This window comes from Rhinoderma darwinii, chromosome 8, assembly GCF_050947455.1.
Source record: "Rhinoderma darwinii isolate aRhiDar2 chromosome 8, aRhiDar2.hap1, whole genome shotgun sequence".
Taxonomy (NCBI): Eukaryota; Metazoa; Chordata; class Amphibia; order Anura; family Rhinodermatidae; genus Rhinoderma; species Rhinoderma darwinii.
Window position 1 is genome coordinate 28456159 of NC_134694.1, and position 23745 is coordinate 28479903.

Below are 23745 nucleotides of genomic sequence, written 5' to 3' on the forward strand. Positions count from 1 at the left end.
TGTTTTGCTTCCGATTTTACAGCTGTTTTTCGGGACGAAAAACGACTGAAAAAACGGAAGCAGAATGCCTTCAAACATCTGCCCATTGATTTCAATGGGAAGAACGCCATATTTCTCATTGAAATCAATGGGCAGATGTTTGTAGGCGTTCTGCTTCCGTTTTTTCAGTCGTTTTTCGAGGTGTAAACGCCCAAGAAATACGCCTGAAAACACTCCGTGTGAGCATACTCCCTTCAATTTTTGCACAATGTCCTTCTAAGTTAACCTAGATATTTCTATATATTAAACTAGGAGAAAGTAAAAGAGACACGGCGCCACATAGTGCAATAAAAGCAGGATAAAAATGGAGCTACTAATAAATGAAAAGTGCTCACCTTAAGATGTAGACACTGGCAGGTGTCACAACAGGGGGAGAGAAATGTATAGCTGCTGCCGGGTCCGTAACACAACAAAACGCGTAGCCTGTCCACTGTCAATAAATACTTTTAATGCTTTAAATCACCTAGCTTTTTGCCATTATTAGCAGCGCCTTTGGTCCTTTTTTCTACTTCTTTTTTACTATTTCTAAATATTAACCCTTCTGAAGTTTCCTGTATGCATTAGTTTTTTTTAACTTATGGGGCCTTCCCTTTAGCTATAATTCAAGGCTTTATTTTCAGTTTCCTATATTGAATAGGATAGCAGCATGACCATGGGATGCAAAATGTACGTTGATACCAAAGCCTTGAGGAAATGTCTATCCTCCTCAGAACTTAGATAAGCACAAATATTCCATAAATACAGAGGAGAAATAAAATATTGCATGGAAAATTTTTACTGGTTGAAAAAAAAATTTGATTAATAAAAAACATTATATTATTCAAATTATTTCCTAACATACCCACAAAGAAAGAAAAAAATGTGCAAGCTAAGGCTACATTCACGCAACAGTTAAAAACGGCCATGCGACGAACGTTTTTTGATTAGCCGTCACACGGCCATTTTCAGAACAATGATGTTCTATGGGTGTATTCACACGCCCATTTTTTTTAATGGCCCGTGAATATTGGTTGTCAAAAAATAGGACATGTCCTATTTTTGTCCGTTTTCACGGCCAGACCGCCCCCATAGAAGTCAATGGATCCGTTTTTAACGGATGTCAATACATGTAACAACCGTTAAAAACGGATCTGTGACATGGGAATTCAAGAGGCAAGGGAACTATTATTGGTTCCCCTGCTAACTATTGGCGGGGCACTGAAGCTGAATGCCCTACACACCCACCGATGCAGCGCCTTCTTCATGTGTGGTCTCTAGTCTTTACGGGTTCTGTGAAGGCGACGCGATGACATCATCGCTCCGCCTTTGCAGATCCTGTAAAGATGAGAGACCACACGTGAAGACTAGAGACCCCACCTGAAGAAGACGGTGCTGCATCGGTGAGTGTGTAGGGCATTCAGCCAAAAGTTTATTAATAAATGTCAGGCTGTGTGGCATCATATACAGGGAGGCTGTCTGGCATATACAGGGAGGCTGTGTGGCATAATCTACAGGGAGTCTGTGTGGCATCATCTACAGGGAGGCTATGTTGCTTCATCTACAGGGAGACTGTGTGGCATCATCTACAGGGAGGCTGTGTGGCATCATCTACAAGGGGGCTGTAAATAGTGTATAGGTGAATATGTGATCTTCCTTTTGGGTCTTTTCAGGGGGTTGGGACAAAAAAGCTTGACAAATGAAACTCATCAGTTTTTTTTAACGGCCATGAAAAACGGATGCAAAACGGATGTCAAACGGCCATTAAAAATGGACAGACGGCCTGGAAATGGCTGAAAATTTGGAGAAACACCGATGCAAAATGGCCATGAAAAACTGACAGTTGATCAGCTTTTAATGGCCATTTTCTTTCACTGTCGTGTGAATGTAGCCTAAAAAATAGTATTGACCATGAAGGTAAAAAGTACTAATACTAGACAATCTCAAGGTGCACCATCGCCATAGTCTATACTAAGCGACAGCATAAGATATAAGTGTGCAATATAAAAATACGTTATATAATGGACATTGTGCCTTTGTCTCAGGGTGGGCATTGGGGCATATGCTTATCACTAAGATATGCCAGCAATGTCCTATGCTCGGGGGACTGACGGCTGTCAACCCATCAAACTCTAGAACGAAGTGGCAGCAGCGCTAGGAAATGCCACTATGTTCTCTGACTGCATATGTTCAACTCATTATAGCCAATAGTAAAGCCAACAGTTGACAAAGTGGCATATCTCCTAGGGTTGCTGGCAGTTTCAGACTGGGATTCCTTGGGCCCACCAGCGAAGATTATTCTAAGGGTCCACCCTCCACCTATATAAAACTGGTACATGTCCACTTTTTATTTCATCATGGTCCTTGTTGTTATCATTGTACACACAGGATATATCAATAATAAGATCTAATAGGTAATTTGTGAATCATCCCAGAAGAAATAGACACTAAGAGCAAGTTATTGGCTCCAAAGAGCTCCAAATGGGATTGTCTTCTGTTGGACCTTTAACCCCTTCCCAAAATTTGACGTATTTGATGCTCTGCCTGGGGACTCCACAACTTCTGCCCACGTCACTGTCACTGTCCACATATGGACAATGACGTTGGCAAAACTACTGGAGTGCCGGAGCAGAGCATCAGCTGATGCTTTGCTCGGGGACTCCAGTACTGCTGTGCCAACGTCATTGTCCATATATGGACAGTGAGAGTGACATGGGCAGAAGTCCTGGAGTCCCCGAGCAAAGCATCAGCTGATGCTCTGCTCCAGGACTCCAGTAGTGTTGTTGACGTCATTGTCCATATATGGACACAATTACCTGGGCGGAAGTTGTGGAGTTGCCAGGCAGAGCATCAACTGATGCTCTGCTCCGGGACTCCCATACTGCTCTGCTGACATCATTGTCCATATATGGACAGTGACAGTAACGTCAGCAAAAGTTGTGGAGTCCCCAGGCATTGCATCAGCTGATGCTTTGCTTGGGGACTCCAGGACTTCTGCCCACGTCACTGTCCATATATGGACAGTGACGTCGGCATCAGCTGATGCTCTGCTCGGGGACTACCGCGATAGGAAACACCTGAATTTACCAAATATGGATGTTGGGAGCAATGTTGGAGTCCCGAGCAAAGCGTTAGCTGATGCTCTGCTCGGGACTCAAGCAAAAGGCTATGGGACAGCCCCTTGCGGTCATGTTCACAAACAGCACATGAAGCAAGAGTTCAGTCATGTGGGGCCGTGTCTGAGCGTCATCATTATTAGAAAAACTCCAGCACTTCCGGGAATAATTCACGAGGTTTGAACTGCACCATTTAGTACAGAATTTTAAATGAAAGTATATTAGTAAGTTACTTAGTTTCACATAAATATATTATTGCAATGCAATTTTTGGTCCCCGGATAACCCCTTTAAGGCCCTTTATTGTGTTAGAGCCTGGGCCCACCGGAGGATCCTCTGGTATTTCGGTGGGCCAGTCTGACCCTGGTCAATGCCATTTCTCTTAGTGATCACAGTGGTCGGACCCCCCACAGATTTTCGCATGTTATCCTAGCGGCTGACAGTTTTTAGTTAGGGCGTGAGGACTAACTTGTAAACATTTTGCACGTTATTAAAGCACGTGACACTTTCTCTGCCAAAACACTTTTTGACTATACACATATTGAACTGTTTCTGCAGGGTAACACCAGTAGTGGATGCAGTACCAAATATGTGTAAGATTTTTGTGAATTTGGCACGTAGCATGCCAACAGAATTTTTACAAGTGACCACTTGTTAGCAAGACAACACTTTGTGTAAATGTGCCACAGTCTGTTTAGTTCAATATACAACATTTATTAGTCCTAGAGAACGTACTAAAAGTTTGTATACCTGCTTTTTATCTGGATGACTACCAATCACACTTTTATACAAAACCCACATAGATTATTTTAAACATTTCTCCTTTCTTAGTAATAATTGATAACTGACACCAGATGCAGCTTTTAAAGAACAAAAGAAAGTACAATTGTGTTGTTGTATTCATACTGTTCGATACATGACTATATTACAATATTTATGTATGGGCTGCTGTTCCATGACCACTATAGTGGCGATATTTATATTACTGTTAAGGTTTTCCTGGAGCTTAAATTTACTTTTAACCTTTAACCTATAGTTTTCCGTCATCATTCATTTAACAGTTCCATATGTTTACAGGTGATGACAGAAATTGGGCCACTTTAAAGTATACTTATCCTTTCATTTATTTAACATTTTCATAGGTCTAAAAGTATGTGCTGATTATTTTTATAATATATCTTTATAGGGTTTGTAGTTCAAATTTTCTGTTACAGGGTTCCAAAAACCCTTCTTTTTTTTCCCCAGAAAGACATAGTTTAATGAAAACAATTCTGGCTGCCTGCAGCCACCACTAGGGGGAGCTTAGGAACTTACTAAAAATGGATTTATCAATTGCCACATTTACCCGTGTTCAGTATGCTCCCCCTAGTGGTGGATAAAGACAGACAGAGTTTTGGTTATTTAACTCTATGGTTGTGTGAAGGAAAGTGAGATATTTGAAGCTCTGTATAAACAAAACTGAATTTTAAACCTTATAAAGATATGTTATAAAATAAATATGTACCTATTTAGAAGTTATATGTACCTATTTAGAGTATTTTAGAGGTTATTATGGCTCTATATGACCCTAGAATATGGTCTTGTAACTAGCTCTGAATATATTTAATTGAAGGCTTCTTTTCTGATTTTGTTTTTGCGAGTCCGGGACATATACTGATAATCTGAAAAATCTGTAGGCCTAGAAGTATGCTATTGCCAACAATAAAAGCTCATGCACACGGCCACAGTACAGATCTGTACAAGTTGCCAGTTGTATGCAGCTATATTATGAAGCCTATAGGAGTCATTAGGCCCCATTATATTTCCATTTGCCTCATACATATGAATAAAGAGGGTTTTTTCGGGCCGATTTATACAGCGACCAACAGAAATAATATTGTGGCGTGTTTCATCGAATGCTATATGACAGAAATATTCTCCGCAAGAAGCATTGCAATATATACATAATACGGTGCCATACAGAGGCACATCATGTTGATCGGTGGTCGTTTACATGGTCCATATTGGGTCGTGTAAGAGGGTCCTTAGACTGACATGATGAACAGGAAGAAAATATAAGCCATAAAGTCAAGCACAACTAAGTACTCTCTGAACGTATAATTAGTTACTGATTATGCAAATATTATCCTCACACGTCCTGTTTTTTCCTTATAAATTGTGATAAACAACAATTAACCAATTAAACACATAATTTAACATCTAATTAATGAGACTTCCCGCTGGATTTGTTTCTTTCCTCTAGAAGTTGGAGGGTGCTGAACACCTATAATCTGATTATTCTGATGATGGTTTTAGAAATAGTTCACTAATTAATAAATTCACTGCATAAAAATAATAATAATTAGTAGTATGTTACAATGTAAAATATAACTCTGTGGAGCTAGGAAAAGGTTATATAAAATCAAATGAAGTTCTATATTCATAATGTCATACATTTACAGATAGTGGATACATTTAACTGTGGCTGCCCAGGATGACCAATAATATCCCAATGTTTATTGTTGACCAACCTCTTTAGGCTATGTTCACACTGAGTTTTTTTGCAGGCAGAATTTCTGCCTCATAATTCCGTTTGGAAGTTTTAGGCAGATTTTCCTCTCCCTACACACCGATTTTCGCTGCATTTTTCGCAGCGTTTTTCACCCGCGGCCATTGAGCTTCCTCAATACGCTTTCTCTGCCTCCCATTGAAGTCAATGGGAGGTCAGAGGCGTAAACGCCCGAAGATAGGGCATGTCGCTTCTTTTTCCCTCGAGGCGGTTTTACCGCTCACGGGAAAAAGACTAATCCGCCTCCCATTGAAATCAATGGGAGGCATTTTCGGGCCATTTTTGACGAGTTTTTTTGGCGCGGTTTCCACGTCAAAAAACTCGTCAAAAAACTCTGTGTGAACATAGCCTTAGGCTTCATTCACATCTGCGTCAGGACTCCGCTTATGGGTTTCGTCGGACCTTTCCATCAGGGGAACCCATGAACGGAATCCAAACCGAAACATATCGAAACCTATGGTTTCCGTTTGCGTTACCATTGATTTCAATGGTGACAAATGCGGTGCAAATGGATTCCGTTTTTGTCACCTTTGTGTAAGTGTTCCATCATTTTGATCCAATGAATAGCCCAGTATTAATTACAGTATTGATTCCGTCAAAATGACGGAAACCATACACAATGGTGACAAACGGAAAGCATTTGCACCAGATCCATCACCAATTAAATCAATGGTGATGCAAACTTAGACCTATGGTTTCCGTTTGTTTCAGTTTGGATTCCGTTCATGGGTTCCCCTGACGGAAAACTCAGACAGAACCCAGTCCGATGTGAATAAAGACTTAGGCTGGATTCACACGAGCATGTTACGTCCGTAATGGACGGACGTATTTTGTCCGGAAGTGCCGGACCAGACACAGTGCAGGGAGCCGGGCTCCTAGCATCATAGTTATGTACGACGCTAGGAGTCCCTGCCTCTCTGCAGGACAACTGTCCCTTACTGTAATCATGTTTTCAGTACGGGACAGTAGTTCCACGGAGAAGCAGGGACTCCTAGCATCGTACATAAATATGATGCTAGGAGCCCGGCTCTCTGCAGTGTGTTCGGTCCGGGACTTGCGGCCAAAATACGTCCGTCCATTACGGACGTAACATGCTCGTGTGTATCCAGCCTAACATATTCATTCTGTACCTCTTACAATCTGTGTGTTTCTGGTTCAAGGTTGAATTGATCCAGAAAGAATTAAGGTAATTCTATAAATCCCAACTTAATCTTTGTATTAACCCCTTCATGTTCAGTCGTCACTGATATCTTTGAATGTAGAGCATATAAATCTTTTTGGAACCAATGTGCATCATTTCATATTTGGTGCAGAAAATGTGTTGGTTAGCTGTAATTACAGATCTTGGAGAATATAAATGAAGGACAACGTTTACGCTGTGGGTTTTGGGATACTTTTTGGGATAAATTGTCACATAAGTGCGTAAAACCCATGCACATTCTTCTCATGCAGAATACTTGATGACCCGGGGGGGGGATTTACAATTTTTATAAAAATATAACTTTTTTAATTTTAACACTTTATGTTTACTTTATGTGGCATGTCACGATCTAGAGGTATGTGGACCCACTAGGCAACTCTGCCGTAGCGGAGTGGCAGTTGGACAAATCACAGTCTATATAAAATCTATGCAAAGCCCTTAGTAGAAGAGTACCTGTAAGAGTCCAGACAGTGACAGGAGGCCAGGATTCTGCGGTTGCGGCCGTCCGACTGTGGGGGGCGGCGGTGGTCCGTGACCGTTTTATGGCAGTGCAGCAGAGAAGACTTGATCTATATTTTCCTGAATTTTACCAGTGATACAGGAAATTAAATACAGTGAAATGCAGGACAAGTTTGTGTCTCCCTAGCACCCTCCCCACAAAAAATTATCAAGGCACCATGGGTTTTATGTAAAGTGTCAAAACGTGGTCACATTTAATTATACATTTAGCAAAACTGCACTTAAAGTCTGCCTGCACTTGTGATCTCTTGTCAGACCAGTTTGGAGAGACTCTCCTACACGCTGGGTAGTACAGTTGTCATGGCAACTGCACAACGCCTGGAGATGTATCGTGCATGGGCCCTATTAATCAGAATTAGCCACTGTACCTCCCAGCGTGTAGGAGAGTCTCTCCATGCCTGACGTCAGGTTGGGCAGAAGATTATAAATAAAGATACGTTTTATTTAAAATTGCCAATTCCATGTCAATCTACAAGGCGCAGTTAGTCACTGTCATTATCCCTTCTGGGTGATTATCGCCAGCTTTTATAGCAGATCTGTCATTAGACTATGCCACCCTATAACAGTCACAGGGATTCCCACCATTTGCGAGAATGGCGGTCCCAAGCCCCCTGTTCTTCCTGAGTGCTCGACCATAGGATGACATTAAATGAAGCAGCGGTCGAGCATGTGCGCAGCTGCTTCATTCAAAGTCTATGGGAATAGGCTGTTTACTTCAGTTCTATATACATAAAATGGAGCGGCGGGTGCTTGCTTGACCGCCCCTCCATTTGAGCACTGCCTCACTGCAGGGGGTGCAGTAAGAAGGATCTAGGGGTTCAGGACCACTGTACTTGTAATTAGTGGGGGTCCCAGCATTTGGGGCCCCAGCGGTCAGCCAATTTACACCTATCCTGTGGATCAGTGATATTTGTTGATTCTGGGACAACTCCCTTAATGGGGGTATTCTGGTTTCAGCAAATAAAGTTTACTCTTTGAACAATGAAGAGTTATGTAATTTTCCAGTACACTTTCGGTATGAATACCTGATGATTTTTAAGATCTCTGCTTGCAGACATTCAATAAAAACGTTTGTTGTTTACTCCAAAATGATAACAATCTGTCCTGGTCATGAGATGATCACACAGGTGCAGGACTAGAAGAAACTGATCTAATAACTGTACTGTAACTGTTACGAGCTGAGAACTTGTGTGTACAGGATAGATTTTTATCCCCGAAAAGTAAACAAGCAAGGTTGCCATTGAAAGCAAGCAGAGGTCTTAAAAAAAACATGAGGAAATAACACAGAAAGTATATTGGAATATTTTTTTAACATTTTTCATTATACAACGAATAACATTTATATGATGAAACCGCAGTTCGCCTTTAAGTGTTGTGAATGAACTTTAGTCAGTGGTTGGAAATATCATAAGTACCCAAACATGTGAATAACATTACATTTAAATGATGATGATGTTGTTTTTACAGTTAGTACAGCTTTTTTCTTCCTTAGCTCACATCCTGAGACGTGTGGCACGAGATTTTCAGCTTTAAAAAAAAATTACTTCACGATACTCTGTCGCGAGATGTCTATGCTATATGTGTGGCCACCCAGTGGTTGGGATGTGAATTGCAGCCTGTCAAGGCTTTTGCTAGCATGTAGTGATAATGTATTTCATTTGTTTCATGAGAAATTGGAGTCCTTAACCAAATTCAAGAAAAGGTAAGAATGGGCACTATATGTACTTTTATAAGAAATTAGCCATATATCTCTGCATTCTTTATTCTGTCTTCCTAGACAGGCATGTCCTTACTCAAAATGTTACCATTAACCTCTTGCTGGCACCAAAGCAAAAACTTAATCAGTACCACCTACCAGGATCAATCACAATTTAAAATTTTTTCATGTTGCATGAAGAAACAGAAATCAAGAACAATGTAGACATTTAACCAGAACTGTTAGTGAGCGATAACGAATCTTTTGACAGCTCTTCAGATCAGCGTACATTGTGTATTGTGTTAAAATGTTTCACTGCGGAATCTCAAAGATGACTAAATAACACTGATTATTAAACAAGGACATTCTGTTCTGGAAATGCTGTGACTTCCATTCTAAAAAACGTCTTTCAATATATTCCTTCAGGTTCCCTGTATAACGAAGGAGAAGAAGAAGTAGCGATTGTGATTCTATTCTTTATTTTACAGGATAAATTATGTTGTGTTCTGCACGGTTAAATATATTTTGCAGATTTTCTCAGAACAGAAATGTACTAGTATTCATATGGCATAGCAGTGTGTAGGTCTATGAAGAAGGCATTGTAAATGGGTCAAAAAAGCAAAGAACCATAGAAGATCAATCGTAACTTTAGGTTTTGTACTGAAGGCTTGTTATATTGACAAAATCAATGATGACAAAATGGCTCAACATTCAAATTGTAGATTTATATTTTATGATCCTGTAATTGTATATCATTTTTATATTCTCTACAGCTCTTTTATATTTTTATTTTTTGCTTCATCAGAAGAATACGTCTCTATCCACTACTGTATTTACATCTCAGGAGGAGATCGGCACAGATGGTCTGGAACCTTAGGCTTTGCTTATTATGTAGGTCTCTCCTTAAGTCTTGCATGGCTTTAAAATGTTTGTCTAATCTTACAAAATAAAGTAGACCATTGCAGTGAACTTCTCACATTTAGCACCCTCTGCAGCCTTTCCCTTGTCTCCCCCTGGGTGTACTCCTCTTACACCGAGAGCAATGGAAGTTCCTTATTAACATAGACATAATTTTTATATGCATACAAACTGTTCAGCATTTTCATATGTGCCACAATCCTGGGGTATGTGGACCCACTAGGCCGCTCCGCCTTAGCGGAGTGGCAGCCGACCAAATCACAGTCTATGCAAAGTTTATACAAGAGTTCATAGCACAAGGGTACCTGATATAGTCCAGACAGTAGCAGAGGTTTTAACGGATGGGACTTGATGTGGCAGGTGGCGCCAGACGTGGTGGATGACACCATACGTGGTGTAACAGCAGACATGGCAGGTGACACCAGACGTGTTGTAACAGCAGGTGTGACAGGTGACACCAGACGTGGTGTATAACAGCAGGTGTGGCAACGAGAAAATACGACTCCAAAACTGGAAAGGCTCAGGGACAAACACAGCACGGGATACAGGATACAGATAGCATGGCACCGGAAACACTGGGAGCAGGATAGAACTTAGGGACCATTTGCAATACAAACATGGGTATACAACAACAACGCTCAGGCAAGGAGTGAAAGGGCAGGGTCCTTTTTATAGTCCAGGGTGTTCTGGGAAATAATTAATTAATTACATATGTGCGCGCTGGCCCTTTAAAGTCGGGAACGAGCGTGCGCCCCTTAGTGGACATTACAGGACTGGGCGGCCAGATGCGCTAATGTCTCCGGGGAAGGAGACGACGGCCAGAGGAGGAAGATCTGCGGTTGCGGCCTTCAGCAGTTAAGGGGGGGCGGCAGGTCCGTGACCACGGCCATTACAATATGTAAATGTTTCCTTCAGCAGGCTCCTTACTCCCTGGACCACCCATTGCCACAGGTCTACTGTACCTACAATTTATATTCTGCCGATGCTGCAGCAGATAAAAGCCTTCATTAGACTATTGTGTGGACTACAGTGGGTCCATATTATACCAGGAGATTTTTCCCTCTTTTAAAAAGACCAATAAAAGTATATTAGAACACTTTATTAGTGCCATGAAAGTTCTTTTTGTCTAAGAGATGAGCAAATTTACAGAAATTCGTTTTGGGTCCGATTTGATTGAATTAGCCGACCAATTCGAGTAAAATAATTTGGCTCGAATTGCAAGTCCCTCGACTGCCCTAAATCCTAGATGTTTTCTAGGATGGTATCCAACCCCATATAAACTCTTGAGCGCCAAGCCAGGATTAGTAAGTCATCTACCTATACCCCTCATGATTAACTACGCTAGAGGAAGGGATAACCGCAGTACATATTGGGAAGACTGTCTAAAAGGCAGAATGTTAAAGCCTGCCCGACGTAATGTGATGCAGTGTATAACGTGTAAAATGGTGGCCGGCGCTCACTGGCTGATGCCATTTTGCCGCATTTCATGCGCCACAACCCCTAAAATTTAAAATCCATCATAAACCTTGGTTTTTACGATTTCATGTATATTCATGTATACATAAACCCTATGTGGCAATAGATATTGATGAAAAAAAATATTGTCCTAAATGTATGAAAAATCCTGCCCCTTTATTTAACATACATTTTTGTGTTTGTTTGTGAGTGTGTATATATGTGTCTGTATATGTATACATGCTTTGTGTGTGTGTGTGTGTATGTGTGTGTGTGTGTGTGTGTGTGTGTGTGTATATGTGTCTGTCTGTGTATGTGTGTATATATATATATATATGTGTCTGTATATGTATATATGCTTTGTGTGTGTGTGTATGTGTGTGTGTGTGTATATATATATATATATATATATATATATATGTCTGTATATGTATACATGCTTTGTGTGTGTGTGTGTGTGTGTATATGTGTCTGTTTATGTATACATGCTTTGTGTCTGTCTGTGTGTGTGTGTGTGTGTGTGTGTGTGTGTGTGTATAAATGTGTCTGTATATGTATGCATGCTTTATGTGTGTGTGTGTGTATAAATGTGTCTGTATATGTATACATGCTTTGTGTCTGTCTGTGTATGTGTGTGTATATATATATGTCTGTATATGTATACATGCTTTGTGTGTGTATATATTTGTCTGTATATGTATACATGCTTTGTGTCTGTGTCTGTGTGTGTGTGTATATATGTGTCTGTATATGTATACATGCTTTGTGTCCGTGTATATATGTGTCTGTATATGTATACATGCTTTGTGTCTGTCTGTCTGTGTATGTGTGTGTATATATGTGTCTGAATATGTAGACATGTTTTATGTCTGTGTGTGTATATACAGTGAAGGAAATAAGTATTTGATCCCTTGCTGATTTTGTAAGTTTGCCCACTGTCAAAGTCATGAACAGTCTAGAATTTTTAGGCTAGGTTAATTTTACCAGTGAGAGACAGATTATATATATATATATATATATATATATATATATATATATATATATAAAAAAAAACAGCAAATCACATAGTCAAAATTATATATATTTATTTGCATTGAGTTCAGCCTCCTCCAGACCAGTTACACGCTCCAAATCAACTTGGTGCCTGCATTAAAGACAGCTGTCTTAAATGGTCACCTGTATAAAAGACTCCTGTCCACAGACTCAATTAATCAGTCTGACCAAAGAGCTTTCTAAGGATGTCAGGGACAAGATCATAGACCTGCACAAGGCTGGAATGGGCTACAAAACCATAAGTAAGACGCTGGGTGAAAAGGAGACAACTGTTGGTGCAATAATAAGAAAATGGAAGACATACAAAATGACTGTCAATCGACATCGATCTGGGGCTCCATGCAAAATCTCACCTCGTGGGGTATCCTTGATCCTGAGGAAGGTGAGAGCTCAGCCGAAAACTACACGGGGGGAACTTGTTAATGATCTCAAGGCAGCTGGGACCACAGTCACCAAGAAAACCATTGGTAACACATTACGCCGTAATGGATTAAAATCCTGCAGTGCCCGCAAGGTCCCCCTGCTCAAGAAGGCACATGTACAGGCCCATCTGAAGTTTGCAAGTGAACATCTGGATGATTCTAAGAGTGATTGGGAGAAGGTGCTGTGGTCAGATGAGACTAAAATTGAGCTCTTTGGCATTAACTCAACTCGCCGTATTTGGAGGAAGAGAAATGCTGCCTATGACCCAAAGAACACCGTCCCCACTGTCAAGCATGGAGGTGGAAACATTATGTTTTGGGGGTGTTTCTCTGCTAAGGACACAGGACTACTTCACCGCATCAATGGGAGAATTGATGGAGCCATATGCCGTCAAATCCTGAGTGACAACCTCCTTCCCTCCACTAGGACATTCAAAATGGCTCGTGGCTGGGTCTTCCAGCACGACAATGACCCGAAACATACAGACAAGGCAACAAAGGAGTGGCTCAAAAAGAAGCACACATCGAAAACTTATGGAGGGAGCTGAAGATCCGAGTTGCCAAGCGACAGCCTCGAAATCTTAATGATTTACAGATGATCTGCAAAGAGGAGTGGGCCAAAATTCCATCTAACATGTGTGTAAACCTCATCATCAACTACAAAAAACGTCTGACTGCTGTGCTTGCCAACAAGGGTTTTGCCACCAAGTATTAAGTCTTGTTTGCCAAAGTGAAGAGAAGAGCAAAAACCACGGCGCCACATAGTGTAGGTCAATAGGTTAGGCAGGTGAGGAACAGACATTAATATGCTCACCAAAAGCCAGAAGTAAGTTTGCAAAAGTGGTCCACAGGTGCTGCTGCCAGATCCGTGCCGGTTCCCGTAGGTAACCGCTTGACGAGATGAGTGGATAAAATGAGAAAGAAATGGATCTTCTAGAGGCGCTGCTGCGTGGAACGGTCAAAGGAGAGTCAAAGAAATTCGGTCCGATATAAAATATGTTTTATTTAGAACAGGGTGGCTACGCGTTTCGACGCCGGACTGGCGTCTTCATCAGGCAAAAAGTTTGACCGTTCCACGCAGCAGTGCCTCTAGAAGATCCATTTCTTTCTCATTTTATCCACTCATCTTGTTTGCCAAAGGGATCAAATACTTATTTCTCTGTGCACAATGCAAATAAATATATATAATTTTGACTATGTGATTTTTTTTTTTATATAATCTTTCTCTCACTGGTAAAATTAACCTAGCCTAAAAATTCTAGACTGTTCATGTCTTTGACAGTGGGCAAACTTACAAAATCAGCAAGGGATCAAATACTTATTTCCTTCACTGTATGTGTCTGTATATGTATACATGCTTTTTGTCTGTGTCTGTATATGTATACATGCTTTGTGTCTGTGTGTGTGTATATATATATATGTGTCTGTATATGACCGATAAAATACCAACAAATAGGATGCAATGGAAAGTAGTGCTAAAGAGTATCACCAAATAAACTGTAGAACAACATTGCTAGCCGTAATAGATGCACTATATATTGGATCCTACGTAGTACCAAAATATACTTGGTGCGTCGATCAAAAATTGACAGAAAACCAACCCAAGAAAATATGATCGACTAAAGCACAAATGTGGAGAAAGGTACAAATAATTCTTTATTGGAATAAAAACATGAGACAAATAAAAATGGAAATAGGGGATGAGTCACACAGTAAAAAAGGACGTCTGATCAGTCAAACATACCAGGTATGGATATTGTGTCCACGTATTATGTTATAGCAATAGAAATAAATGCATGTAATCACATAAGGAGCCGTGTCTAATGAAAAACAGCATGGATTCAAGCAAGGTGCATCAAATGACAACAGCACAAATAGCAGAGAGGTAAAAATCAGGTGCCGATAGCTAAGGTGATTACCAAGTAAGTATATACCATCAGTAATAATCACAAATAGTTACAAAGGTAATATGCACCAAATTGTGCCAGAATGTGCTTGAGATCATAAGATGACCAACAATGGTGAGCATAATAGAGCTATGTTTGCTAAACAGGACAGAAAAGATAACACTACATACCAGTGGACATGATGGAAGCAGGGATGAAACGTCCTAACCCGACGCGCGTTTCGGCGATTGCCTTCGTCCGGGGTTAGGGTCAAACTACTTGTGCCCGCCTATATATAGTGTAGAGCCCATGTGTGTAATTAGATGATGTAAGAAGAGGTAGCCTGGACCGGATGTGGAGAGTCGGCGTCTGATGCGGGGTACCAAAATGGCGCTGCCCCACTTCCTGTACCACGTCATCAGAGAGGATGTGAGGCGGCGAGGACTGACCGCGCCCCCCACATCCTGCTCCAATCATAGACAGCGGACGGAAGAGGTCAGGGCGACTCCCCCCCGAGGGAAATCTGTAGTTTACAGAGTATCCATGTCATCAGCGCACTGCCACAGATCGTGTATATGCCAGGAGAGGATCAAACAAGACAGATGTTTTAGCTGAATAATACAGCCGGAGTATATGTTACAGACAGTACAATAAATTATCTAAATGTGCCGATGCAAACATAAGTAAATCACAAAGGGTGAAAAATAATAAGTGAAAGTGTGAATGGAGTGGAGTGAAAAATGGTGAAGTGAATGAATAACAAGTGAGGGAAATGAATGAAATGAAATAAAATAAAAGAAGGTTTGTGCCTGAATGTTGCTAAGTAAGTGGACCAGTTGGTGAAAATTCAAGAGTGTACGACGATGCCGGAAAGAAATAAAGGGACCGATAATGTGACAACAAAATATGTGAATAAGAGGTCAGCGGACTGACAGTTTTTGACTGTGATGCAAAATGTACTAAATGCACATAACAAAATAGTGTGTAAGGAAATTAGATTTATACGCATACGGAAATATCGTACAACACACCATAAAAATACAATATTTAAAGGAAAATGGTTGTCAGTCACATAAAGAGACCATGCTACAAACTATGCATATAATACATATGCGACGTAAAACATATGAAAGGAAACAAGTACCAAGGTAAGAAACACTATTCAGTGTTATAATTCTATGTGAATGGGCAAGTGAGTATAAAAAAGTGAAGTGCAATATATGTATAAAATTAATATCAAGGCTTACAACCCCATTTTGGACCCTTGGTCCCAAATGGGTATTTTGATTTTGTTTGATCATAATGACTTTTGACTAGATGATCTTTTAAATTTTTGGATCGTCTAGCTGTAACACTAGGATATTTCGTGATGAACCTATCCAAAGTGGGATCAGATAGTAAGATCGGCCAATACCTCTTTAGGATTTCTCTCATCTGTTGCCATCGTGAGTGATATCCAGTGATGAATCTCACCTGGTGGAGTTTATCTGTCTTTTGCTTAGGAAACAACAGGTCATCCCTGGGTGTGCGCTTTGCCCTTTGGTAGGCTTTTTTAATGGATCTCCTGCTATAACCCCGTTCCAAAAACCGGTCTTTAAGATCATCTGCCTGTCTTTCGAATAATGGATCAGAGGAGCATATTCTCCTTATTCGCAAAAATTGCCCGATGGGAACCGCTTGGATGGTCTGCGGGGGATGAGATGAAGAAGAATGTAGTAATGCATTCACAGAAGTTTCCTTGCGAAAAACATCGCTGTGAAGGAAACCCTGTTCATCAGTGAAAATTTTGACATCCAAGAAATCCAGACAGCTGGGATGTGCTTTATAAGTGAATTTTAAATTTACATCGTTTGTATTCAACCCAATCATAAATGAATCAAGATCCACATGTGTGCCCTTCCAGATGACCAGAATGTCATCAATGTAACGGGTCCAAAAAAGGACCCGTGCCATTGAGTCACTCCCGTCATCTGAAAAGAGATCTCTCTCCCACAGCCCCAGGAATAGGTTCGCGTACGATGGTGCACATGCTGCCCCCATGGCTGTTCCCTGGAGCTGTAAGTAGAAACAACCGTTGAATACAAAAAAGTTGTGTGTTAGGACAAACTCAAGCATCTGAATGATGAATGAGCAGAGTGATTTGTCCAATTCTGACATAGATAGAAAATATTTGACTGCCCTTATCCCGTCTTCATGCTTAATGCATGTGTACAGGGATTCCACATCGATGGTCACAAGGAGCATATCATTGTCAATGCTGACACCGCTGATCTTCTGCAGCAAATCGGCCGTATCACGAATGTATGATGGTAAGTTAATTACAAGGTTTTTGAGATGAAAATCAATGAATTTACAGATCCCCTCCGTGAGACTGCCCCTACCTGAGATAATGGGCCTTCCTGGTGGGATCTTTTCATTTTTGTGGATCTTGGGTAATAGATACAGGGTTGGTACGGTTGGCTCATCCATTGAAAGTGCCGTATATAGTTCTTTAGTAATGGTATTGTCTTCTACTGCCTGCAGAAGTCTGGCCTGTAACTCTAATCTAAAGGACAACAGGGGGTTAAAAGTTAATTTCTTGTAACATTGTTTATTCCTCAACTGTCGATTCACCTCTGCCTCATACATGGCACACGGCCAGACCACCACATTTCCCCCCTTATCCGCCGCCTTAAATACCACATCGTTGATTTTTTGTAATTGTTTGAGGCTACTTCTCTCTGAGGGAGTTAGGTTATCATTTTTAATGTGCCTTGGAATGTTCCAAAATTCCTGGGTCACTGTTTTAATAAAAAGATCAACAGCGGGGCATAAGCTAAGGGCAGGGAACTTCTTGGATTTGGTACGGATGCACACTGGGATATTACCTGCAACATCATCAATCTTGTGCTCATCCAATAGATCCTCTAAAGCTTTAAGTGCCTGTTGTTCCTCTAAAGTTGGAAAGTGTTCGCTGTCCACTGGTTTGTCAAACCATTTTTTAAAGATGAGTGAACGGCCGAAGATGTGTAGGTCTTTCACTGCAGAGAATATGTCAAAACCAGCACTTGGTGAAAACGTCAAGCCTTTGGTTATTAGTTCTAGATCGATATTAGAAAATACGTGTGTTGACAGGTTAATTACCTTCAAACTGCTGCTCTGATCCCGTACATCTGGTCGCTTTCTATTGGCCACTTGTCTTTGTGCCAATTTTCTTTTAGGGCGAGTATTGAAGTTGGGTCTATGGGACATGTGATCTGTTTCACTCTGGGAGGACACAGAGGAAATTGAGGGAGTACGGCTACGGCCTCCTGGGGCATGATTTCTTCTCCACCTATATACCTTATTATTTTGGAAGTCTCCGATGTCTCTAGAGAATTTCTTAGATTTAGTGTCTTGAATGTCTTTTTCCCATTCAACAAATTGGGCATCAAGATTATGTTTAAACTTGACCATACTATCTGTGGACATGAGTGGAAGAAATTGAGCCTGGACATTTTCTATTTCTTCATCCATCGACAATATCATTTTCTGGTTGAGGTCAACCAGAAGCTCCATGAATTTCCTCGAGCTCTGGTTGCACACCTCTTCCCATTGAGAAATCCTAAAGAGGTATTGGCCGATGTTACTATCTGATCCCACTTTGGATAGGTTCATCACGAAATATCCTAGTGTTACAGCTAGACGATCCAAAAATGTAAAAGATCATCTAGTCAAAAGTCATTATGATCAAACAAAATCAAAATACCCATTTGGGACCAAGGGTCCGAAATGGGGTTGTAAGCCTTGTGGACAATGTGTTGCGTGCCCCAATGTAGAAAAAACAAACACCTTCACTAATGCCTCAGGTAGTAAGACCTTCAATATAACTCATTCTATCACATGTACCACCAAAGCTGTTGTGTACTATGCAGTTTGTCCTTGTCCAAAAATTTATGTCGGTCTCACTTCCAGGGAGCTAAAGGTCCGTGTACTAGAACATATGGCCGACATTAAGCGGGCATCAGGGGCAGAGAATTTGGAGAACTTGAAACCTGTGGCTCGGCATTTTAAAATGCATCACTCCTGCGACCCCGCAAAATTAAAGGTGACGGGAATCGACCATATAATATGTGGCACGAGAGGTGGGGCCGTAAAACAAAAGCTTGCACAATGCGAGACCCGCTGGATCTGGACTCTTGGGACAATGTTTCCACATGGATTAAATGAATCTTTGAGCTTCGCTCCGTTTTTGTAGCCATTGACTCCTGTCATGGGTCTTGGTTTTTACCCTTCCCTCATTTTCTGTGTCACTTTTCAGCACTAACTACCCTCTTTCTGTCCATTTATATATACAGAGCCATGGTATCATTCACTGTGTCCACCAGAGGAGGCTACCGATTGGACCACAGTCAAAGTTCCAAATAGAGGACAACGAGGAAATAAGAACGAGAATTTATTTCATATGTTTTTTTTGTATTCATATATGCATTTTATTGTTATGTGATTTTAATATTAATTTTATACATATATTGCGCTTCACTTTTTTATACTCACTTGCCCATTCACATAGAATTATAACACTGAATAGTGTTTCTTACCTTGGTACTTGTTTCCTTTCATATGTTTTACGTCGCATATGTATTATATGCATAGTTTGTAGCATGGTCTCTTTATGTGACTGACAACCATTTTCCTTTAAATATTGTATTTTTATGGTGTGTTGTACGATATTTCCGTATGCGTATAAATCTAATTTCCTTACACACTATTTTGTTATGTGCATTTAGTACATTTTGCATCACAGTCAAAAACTGTCAGTCCGCTGACCTCTTATTCACATATTTTGTTGTCACATTATCGGTCCCTTTATTTCTTTCCGACATCGTCGTACACTCTTGAATTTTCACCAACTGGTCCACTTACTTAGCAACATTCAGGCACAAACCTTCTTTTATTTTATTTCATTTCATTCATTTCCCTCACTTGTTATTCATTCACTTCACCATTTTTCACTCCACTCCATTCACACTTTCACTTATTATTTTTCACCCTTTGTGATTTACTTATGTTTGCATCGGCACATTTAGATAATTTATTGTACTGTCTGTAACATATACTCCGGCTGTATTATTCAGCTAAAACATCTGTCTTGTTTGATCCTCTCCTGGCATATACACGATCTGTGGCAGTGCGCTGATGACATGGATACTCTGTAAACTACAGATTTCCCTCGGGGGGGGGGGGGGGGAGTGGCCCTGACCTCTTCCGTCCGCTGTCTATGATTGGAGCAGGATGTGGGGGGCGCGGTCAGTCCTCGCCGCCTCACATCCTCTCTGATGACGTGGTACAGGAAGTGGGGCAGCGCCATTTTGGTACCCCGCATCAGACGCCGACTCTCCACATCCGGTCCAGGCTACCTCTTCTTACATCATCTAATTACACACATGGGCTCTACACTATATATAGGCGGGCACAAGTAGTTTGACCCTAACCCCGGACGAAGGCAATCGCCGAAACGCGCGTCGGGTTAGGACGTTTCATCCCTGCTTCCATCATGTCCACTGGTATGTAGTGTTATCTTTTCTGTCCTGTTTAGCAAACATAGCTCTATTATGCTCACCATTGTTGGTCATCTTATGATCTCAAGCACATTCTGGCACAATTTGGTGCATATTACCTTTGTAACTATTTGTGATTATTACTGATGGTATATACTTACTTGGTAATCACCTTAGCTATCGGCACCTGATTTTTACCTCTCTGCTATTTGTGCTGTTGTCATTTGATGCACCTTGCTTGAATCCATGCTGTTTTTCATTAGACACGGCTCCTTATGTGATTACATGCATTTATTTCTATTGCTATAACATAATACGTGGACACAATATCCATACCTGGTATGTTTGACTGATCAGACGTCCTTTTTTACTGTGTGACTCATCCCCTATTTCCATTTTTATTTGTCTCATGTTTTTATTCCAATAAATAATTATTTGTACCTTTCTCCACATTTGTGCTTTAGTCGATCATATTTTCTTGGGTTGGTTTTATGTGTCTGTATATGTATAGATGCTGTGTGTGTATATATGTGTCTGTATATGTATACATGATTTGTGTCTGTGTGTGTCTATATATATGTGTGTGTGTGTGTGTGTGTATATGTACGTCTGTATATGTATACATGCTTTGCGTCTCTGTGTGTGTGTGTATATGTGTCTGTATATGTATACATGCTTTGTGTGTGTGTGTGTATATATGAGTCTGTATATGTATACATGCATTGAGTGTGTGTGTGTGTGTGTGTGTGTGTGTATATATATGTGTCTGTATAAGTATACATGCCTTGTGTGTGTGTGTGTGTGTGTGTGTATATTTGTATATATATGTGTCTTTATATGTATAAATGCCTTGTGTGTGTGTGTATATATGTGTGTCTGTATATGTATACATGCCGTGTGTATGTGTATATATGTACACATGCCTCGTGTGTGTGTGTGTGTGTGTGTGTGTGTATATATATGTGTATGTTTGTCTGTATTTGTAGAGGGCAGCAATAGAGTCCCCCGCACAGGGCACCATCCAACCTAAGGCTGGCCCTGCGTCATCTGCCCTTGCAGTATATTACCTATTGAGGGCTCTATGGGGGGATTGCAGTCAGTCAGATGCTCAGCTCCGCCTACAGTATAATCCCCACCATAGAGCCCCAGTAGTTATTATTATACTGTAAGGGAGGGGGCCAGAGCATCTGATTGACTGCTGAGAGCTCTAAGTGGGTGGATAACTCCCCCCCACAGAGCCATCAGAGTCGGACACTCAGACCCCCAATGCAGTATGATTTCCCCAATAGCATCCTCAGTAGTTATTACAGTGCAAGGGGGGGGGGGGGTCTGACTGCTTCAAATTGTGACGCCTTTCCTTTAAAGTGTAACTAAACTTTTTTTAAACTTTTGACACGTCACACTGACATGTCAGAAGTTTTGATCGGTGGGGGTCCGAGCACTGGGATCCCCACTGATTGCTAAAATGAAGCGTCAGAAGAGCTCAGGTGAGCGCTGTGCCGCTTAGTTTCTGATTGGCTTTTCTCGGATCAGTGTATGGGCTCAAAGACTCACAGCGCTCACCCTAGCACTTCTGCCTCTTCGTTTTAGTGATCAGTGGGGAACCCAGTCCTCGGACGTCCACCGGCCAAAACTTGTTAGTGTGACATGTCAAAAGTTTTAAAAAATTAAGTTACACTTTGTGGAAGACCCGACTAGAGGTGAATCTCTGTTGGATCTGGTCATTTCTAATAATGCAGATCTTGTTGGGAATGTCAATGTTCGTGAAAACCTCGGTAACAGTGATCATAATATAGTTACATTTTACCTATACTGTAAAAAACAAACGCAGGCTGGGAGGGCAAAAACATTTAATTTTAAGAAAGCCAATTTCCCCAGGATGAGGGCTGCAATTCAGGATATGGACTGGGAAGAACTAATGTCAAATAATGGAACAAATGATAAATGGGAGATTTTCAAATCTACTTTGAGTTATTATAGTGCAAAATTTATTCCTATAGGTAACAAGTATAAACCACTCAAATTAAACCCCACATGGCTTACACCTTATGTGAAAGGGGCAATAGATGACAAAAATAGGGCATTTAAAAAATACAAATCCGAGGGTACAGCTGTAGCCTTTGTAAAATATAAAGAGCTTAATAAAATCTGTAAAAATGTAATAAAATTAGCAAAAATACAAAATGAAAGGCAGGTGGCCAAGGATAGTAAAACAAATCCCAAAAAATTCTTCAAGTATATAAATGCTAAAAAGCCAAGGTCTGAACATGTAGGACCCCTAGATAATGGTAATGGGGAGTTGATCACAGGAGATCAAGAGAAGGCAGAGTTACTAAATGGGTTCTTTAGCTCTGTATATACAACTGAAGAAAGAGCAGCTGATGTAGCCGCTGCCAGTGCTGTTAATATATCAGTTGATATACTGAATTGGATGAATGTAGATATGGTCCAAGCTAAATTAAATAAAATAAATGTGCACAAGTCCCCAGGACCAGATGGGTTACACCCTAGAATTCTTAAAGAGCTTAGTTCAGTTATTTCTGTCCCCCTTTTCATAATATTCAGAGAATCTCTAGTGACTGGTATAGTGGCAAGGGACTGGCGCAGGGCAAATATGGTGCCTATTTTCAAAAAGGGCTCTAGGTCTTCCCCGGGTAATTATAGACCAGTAAGCTTAACATCCATCGTGGGGAAAATGTTTGAGGGGCTATTGAGGGACCATATACAGGATTATGTGACAATAAATAGCATTATAAGTGACAGCCAGCACGGTTTTACTAAGGACAGAAGTTGTCAAACTAACCTAATCTGTTTTTATGAAGAGGTGAGCAGAAGTCTAGACAGAGGGGCCGCTGTGGATTTAGTGTTTTTGGACTTTGCAAAGGCATTTGACACTGTCCCCCATAGACGCCTAATGGGTAAATTAAGGACTATAGGTTTAGAAAATATAGTTTGTAATTGGATTGAGAATTGGCTCAAGGACCGTATCCAGAGGGTTGTGGTCAATGATTCCTACTCTGAATGGTCCCCGGTAATAAGTGGTGTACCCCAGGGTTCAGTGCTTGGACCACTATTATTCAACTTATTTATTAATGATATAGAGGATGGGATTAATAGCACTATTTCTATTTTTGCAGATGACACCAAGCTATGTAATATAGTTCAGTCTATGGAAGATGTTCATGAATTGCAGGCAGATTTAAACAAACTAAGTGTTTGGGCGTCCACTTGGCAGATGAAGTTTAATGTAGATAAATGTAAAGTTATGCATCTGGGTACCAACAACCTGCATGCATCATATGTCCTAGGGGGAGTTACACTGGCGGATTCACTTGTTGAGAAGGATCTGGGTGTACTTGTAAATCATAAACTCAATAACAGCATGCAGTGTCAATCAG